The sequence below is a fragment of the Anser cygnoides genome, chromosome Z (genome assembly GCF_040182565.1).
Source record: "Anser cygnoides isolate HZ-2024a breed goose chromosome Z, Taihu_goose_T2T_genome, whole genome shotgun sequence".
Taxonomy (NCBI): Eukaryota; Metazoa; Chordata; class Aves; order Anseriformes; family Anatidae; genus Anser; species Anser cygnoides.
In genome coordinates, this window is record NC_089912.1 from 17320120 (window position 1) to 17326676 (window position 6557).

Sequence of the window (6557 nt, forward strand, 5' to 3'; positions counted from 1 at the left end):
GGAAAAAAATGATTATCACAGCTATACACACCTCATATTGTAATCACAAACACCATCAGAAATCTTTGAGCTGAGCAAAGATGAAATGAACTTTTGCCCCAGTATTTCTGTGGCACTACTGTTAACTTTCCAGGATGCAAAGAAGTATCTCAAAAAACAGAGTTTTCATCCCATGTTCAACAGAGGGCAGAAAGTCTTCAATGGGTTCTTGAAATTTCTCATGTTTTATTCCGTCAAGGATTTATGCCATGTAAGTTGCACAGGAAATGGTGCAATAGCAGTGAAACAGCGTAAGTGCATTCAAAGCAGAATAAATATCCACTGTGGAAAGAGTACAGCACTACTACCTGAATAAAACATAATTAATGCTTTATTTATGTTTTACCATAGGAACAGTTCCCTTATTTCAAAAATTAGGGAGATTGCCAGCCCCAAAACTCCCCATAAATTGAGATTTTTCTCTGTTCTGGCTACCTTATGAAGAAAAATAGAATTCCATATAGTTTGCAAAGAGTTGTCTGTAGAAACTACCCAACAACTGCAGTGTTTAATAGAGAACTGCATTTTTTTGCAGCTTTTCAAAAAACGTACAGAATTATGTAGCATATACTGTTCTTATTGCACTGCAGCAATTCTGCAGGAATCCTTCAGTAAGGTCACCATTTTGTGTTTAATTTTATGGGCTTCTCTATGAATGAAGTCCATCTGTGTATACTGTACATGAATATAACCATAATTTATCAACTTTTTATTAACGCTTATCTATGTGGACTTTGTAAATTTTGCAAGCAGAATCTTGAATAACCTTTCCACAGAAGAAGGATGTTAGCAAAACAAGGTAATTTTGAATCCAATTTAAATTCACAAGGTGATATGTGTGCATATATATATATAAAGTATCAAAGTCTGAAGTAGCTGAGTGACACAGAAAACATTATGAAGTTTATGAGAGTTAACAGTAGTGCTGAATGCACTGATAAAGAGCTACAGATATATTTGAAGAACAAATTACTTCTGACCCCAATAATTCATTCAGCATCATAGAAAAGACTTCAGTGAAATTTCTGGGCCTGATATTGTCTCATGAGTACCATCAAAAGTAATTAGAGCATTTAAATAGATAGATAGATACACAGATGGATAGATACATAGATAGATAGATAGATAAAACAGATTTGTAACCTGAAACACAGCATTCCTCGTGCATATTATGAGGGTGAAATGTTACATACTGAAAATAGCTAAATCAGCTCAGCCGGGGTCATGACTTACTCGAAATTTCTGCCATCTAGTGTTTATCAAGAATACAGCAATGTATGCATGTGAAGGGATGAGTAGCAGGCAGCCTACTCTTGAAATGCAGGTGGGCCACAGTGCACCCTGCTGAGGAGGTAGGAGTGCCTTCACATCTTCTAGCCTCCACTGCTGCGTGATGGAGTGCCAGCTTTACTGCTAGTGTTTATAATATGTTGTTAGGATGAAAGAAGTCCTATTTTATTTTCGTGCAATCAGTGCTGCTACAAACAAAAGGGTTAATCCATCTTTGATTTTGTAGTTTAAGAAGACTTAGAATCACAGTCTTTACTTACAAAAATGGCTTGAATAACACAACGTCCAGACTGAATTTTGTCCATTGTTCACGTGAGTTTACGAGCAGATTTTTTTGTTGTTTATTTGTTTGTTTTTTAAAAAAAAAAGGGGGGGGGGGGGGGAGTCTGTGCTCGTATGCAGAAAAATATTGCCCCCTGCTGGATTTATTGAGAATGACTCCTTTTTTACCGTTATACATGGGACATGAAGTTACAATAAAACCACAGTTTGTACGGAATCCTTATGGTAATTTCACCCTTCTGGACAGCTAAATTCTACCAGAACCACTCTCTCACTCCCGCTCCTGAAGGGAAAGGGGGAGGGAAGAAAGTACAATGAGAAAGGAAAAGGCTAACAGGTTAAAATAAAGATAATGTAATTAAAGGGGAAAGAAAGAGAGAGAGAGAGAGAGAGAGAGAGAGAGAGAGAGAGAGAGAGAGACTGTGCAGATGCAAAGTGATAGAAGAAGCAATTATTCTCTGCTTCCCATCAATGAGTGATGTTTAGCCATGTCCTGGGAAGCAGGCCCTCAATATGTGTAAGAATTGTTTGGGATGACAACTCCCTGTCCTCGTCCTCGTTCTCGTCCTCGTCCTTCTCCTTCTCCTTCTCCTTCTCCTTCTCCTTCTCCTTCTCCTTCTCCTTCTCCTTCTCCTTCTCCTTCTCCTTCTCCTTCTCCTTCTCCTTCTCCTTCTCCTTCTCCTTCTCCTTCTCCTTCTCCTTCTCCTTCTCCTTCTCCTTCTCCTTCTCCTTCTCCTTCTCCTTCTCCTTCTCCTTCTCCTTCTCCTTCTCCTTCTCCTTCTCCTTCTCCCTCCTTTTCCCCTTCTCCTTTTCCTTCATTTTTCTCTTCTCCTTCTCCTACCCCTTTCCCTTCTCTTTCTCCTTCCTTTTCTCTCTCTCCTTCCCCTTCTTCTCCATCCCCTTTCCCACATTTTATTGCTGAGTGTGACACCATGTGGTATAGAATATTCCTTTGGTCATTTTAGCTCAGCTGCCCTGGTGATATCTTCTCCCCACTTCTTGCCCACCTCCAGCCTGCTGGCTTTGTCCAGCTGGGGAGAATCCCAATGCTGTGCCAGCACTGCTCAGCAATAGACACAACACTGGTGTGATACCAGTGCTGTTCTAGCTACAAGTGCAGAGCACAGCACTGTATGGGCTGCTGTTGGGAAAGTTAACTCCATCCCAGCTAAATGCAGCATAACCTCCACCCTTTACACCATGCTATTGGTGTCACATTTGAATTCCACACACTTTAGTACATTTGTATGATCTGATCATTATTCCATCCAACATACAGATGTGTACATTCTCATCACCACTATTCCCTGTCCTTAACTGATATATTTTCCCCATTCTATAAGCCTCTCCCAAAAAATCTATAAGAAGCGGTAAAGACTTTGGTCTCATTCTGCCAAGGTGGTCACTCAGAACAGGCGAAGCAGTATTTCTCGATGCCAGCACCAGCTTAGATTGAGTCATTGCTGCACTTGCCTTGTTCCTTGCAAAGATGACCTGCCATTGGTTCTGCAGTGTCTTCCTACAACACATAATTTAGATTACAGACTATTTTCTTCCCAAGGTTAAACCTCCTTGAGCCACATACCTGATATCTCCATCCTTTCACATCACCCACAAAGTGCACCCAGGTCCTTGGGCAAAGACAATCCCACGAGTGGGTTTGCCTTTTCCCAAGGCAGGTGCAACCCTCTCTACCTTCCCCACCACTTCCCTACCTGCACTGCAGGGACTTTAGCTCCTCCCACACTGTGTAGGGGCTGTGCTTCAGCAGAACCAGGTTGGTTATCTGATCCTTTGGTGTTGTGACATCTCTCCCCAGAAGTTCTGATATTTCGTGGACCCACCAAAATACAACATGAGCTATTTTCTGTTTAATCTGTTCAAAGGCTTGTTACTGCTCATGTCCTCATACGAGTATCTCCATATAGAGGAAGCTGACAATAGCCTGGATTATGCATTCTCCAGAACCCCACAAAGCCTAGGAAAACTTGTGTTTCTTTCTTGTTAGTTGGTGGGGGACGTGGATTTTATCTTATTGATCCCATCCATAGGGATGTGGCAGCATCCATCCTGCTAATTTACTCTCAAGAACTGGACCTCTTGTGTGGGTATTGTGCTTTACAGCAAAGCCAGCTTTCTGAAGGATTTGAAATGTTTTGTTCCCTTTCTCAAAAACAACTTCTGCTGTGTCATGACGCCACATGAGGATGTCATCAATGTACTGCAGGTGTTCAGGAGCTTCCCCCTGTTCCAGTGCAGTGTGGATCAGTCCGTGGCAAATGGTAGGGCTGTATTTCCACCCCTGGGGCAGTCCATTCCAGGTGCACTGGACAATTGGACTTCCCTCCAACAGAAAGCAAAATTTGGCCTGCACTCTGCTGCTAAAGAGACGGTGAAAAATGCATTAGTGATATCAATTGTGGTATACCACTTGGCTGCCTTTGACTCCAGTTCATATTGGGCTTCTAACATGTCTGGCACTGCAGCACTCAGCACTGTCATGATTTTGTTCAGGCCACAACAGTCCACTGTTAGTCTCCACTCTGCATTAGACTTTCACACTGAATGTATGGGAGTATTAAAGAGTGAGTCTTGGCGATCACTTCTTGGTTCTCCAGTTGAGGAATCAGCTCATGGATGGGAATCAGGGAGTCTTGGTTGGTGCGCTATTGCTGCTGGTGCACTGCTGTGGTAATGATTGGAACCTGCAGTTCTTCAACCCTCAGCAGTCCCACAGCAGAAGGGTCTTCCCAGAGACTGGGCAAGGTAGACAGCTGTTTAATGTCCTCTGTCTCCAAGGCGTCTATGGCAAAAGCCCACCCGTACCCGTCTGGGTCCTGCAAGTACCTTTTTCTGAGGTAGTGTTGTGGTTTAACCCAGCAGATCAGCACCACACAGCTGTTCACTCACCCTTCCCCCACAGTGGGATGGGGGAGTGAATTGGAGAAAAAAGTAAAAGCTTGTGGGTTAAGATAAAGACAGTTAATGGGACAAAAAAAGAGAAAGAGTAATAGTAGTCTTAATAATGATAACAGCAAGAATAAAAATATGTAAAAAACAAGTGATGCACAATGCAATTGCTCGTCACCCGATGACAAAAGCCCAGCCCTGAGCAGCAATTCTACCCCATATAATTGCTCAGCATATGCCACATGGTACAGGACATCCCTTTGGACAGTCTGGGTCAGCTGTCTTGGTCTGTTCCCTCCCAGTTCCTCATGCAACCCTAGCCTGCCTGCTGGCAGGGCAGTGTGAGAAGCTGAAAAGTCCTTGGCTTTCTGCAAGCACTGCTCTACAACAATTAAAACATTAGCAAGTTATCAGCATAATTTTCATCCTAAATCCAAAACACAGCACACTACCAGCTACTAGGAGGAAAATTAACTCTATCCTAGCTGAAACTAGGACAATATCCACTCCTTGTTCCATACTGTTTGTGTCATGAACAGGTCCCACACTTTCCAGTACTTTCCAATTAATCACCGCTTTTCATATATGTATATGAAATGTCCACTGATTTGTTTAGTCCATGAATGTCTTTGGGCTCCATCTTTCAGAACAGTCTTCCAGCGCAGAAGAGATGGTGTGTGGTGTTGGATTGTTGCACGCTGAATCCAGTTCTAATTCCATCACACTGCTGTGCTTGTCCAGTTTTATCAAAATTCTTTCATCATTATCTGGGTGACTGTTATTGTAATACCATTAACATGACATATAGCAATTATAGTAGTGATGGCACATGGTATTATATAGTAATTAACATCATGCAATTCTAGTCATGGGCTATTCTCACCCAACATTAAATCCCTTTTAGGGATTTATAATCTGACTTCCTGATCCTTCCACACTACCCACCAAGTGCACCCAGGTCCTTGAGCAAAAGCAGTCCCATGGATGGGCTTGCCTTTGCCTGAGCCGGGAATAGCCCAGACTGTCTGACCCTGAATGCTTTTTATGTGCACTACAGGGACTTTATTCCCTTCTACAGTAAGTAACATGTTTGATTGGGCAGGTCTGCCTTGGTTGGCAGAACCCCTTGTGTTGACTAACCAGGTGGCCTTTGCCACATGTGTATCCCAATTTTTGAATGTCCCAGCTCCCTCTATGTTCAGTGCGCTCTTTAACAGACCATTATAAGCTCGCTTTTCCCGGAGGCTGGTGCATGATAGGGAATGTGATATACCCACTCAATACTGCGCTCTTTGACACAGGTGCCTATGAGGTTGTTTCAGAAATGAGTCCCATTGTTTCAGAAATGATTCCCATTCAGAAATGATTCCCATTTAGAAATGAGTCCCACTCAATTCTTCTCTGGGTGCCATGTCACCATAGGACTTGCTTTTCAAGTGTTCTGGGCAGTGGCATTGGGCACAGGATATGTTTCCAGCCATCTGGTGGTTGCTTCACCATTGTAAGTACATGGCATTTGCCCTTGTGGATTTGAGGGAGTGTGATATAATCAATCTGCCAGACCTCCCCATATTTATATTTCAGCTGTCGTCCTCCATACCTGAGAGGCTTTAACCATTTGGCTTGCTTGACTGCAGCACGTTTCGAAATCATGAATAACTTGTGCAATAGTGTCCATGGTCAGGACCACCGCTCAGTCACAAGCCCACCTAGATGTTTCATCTCTTCCTTGATGGCGTGAGGTGTCATGGACCCACTGATCTATAAATAATTCATCCTTCTGTTGCCAGTCCAGATCCTGCCAGTCCACCTCAGCCACTTCAATCTTAGCAGCCTGATCCACCTGCTGGTTGTCTTGGTGCTCTACAGTGGTCTGATTCGTGGGTACATGAGCATCTGTGTGGTGTACTTTTACAATCAGGTTCTCTACCTGGGTGGCAATATCTTGCCAAAATGTAGCAGTCCAGATGGATTTGCCCATGTGCTGCCAGTTGCTGTGCTTCCATTGCTGTAATCACCCCCACTGGTCACTTTCT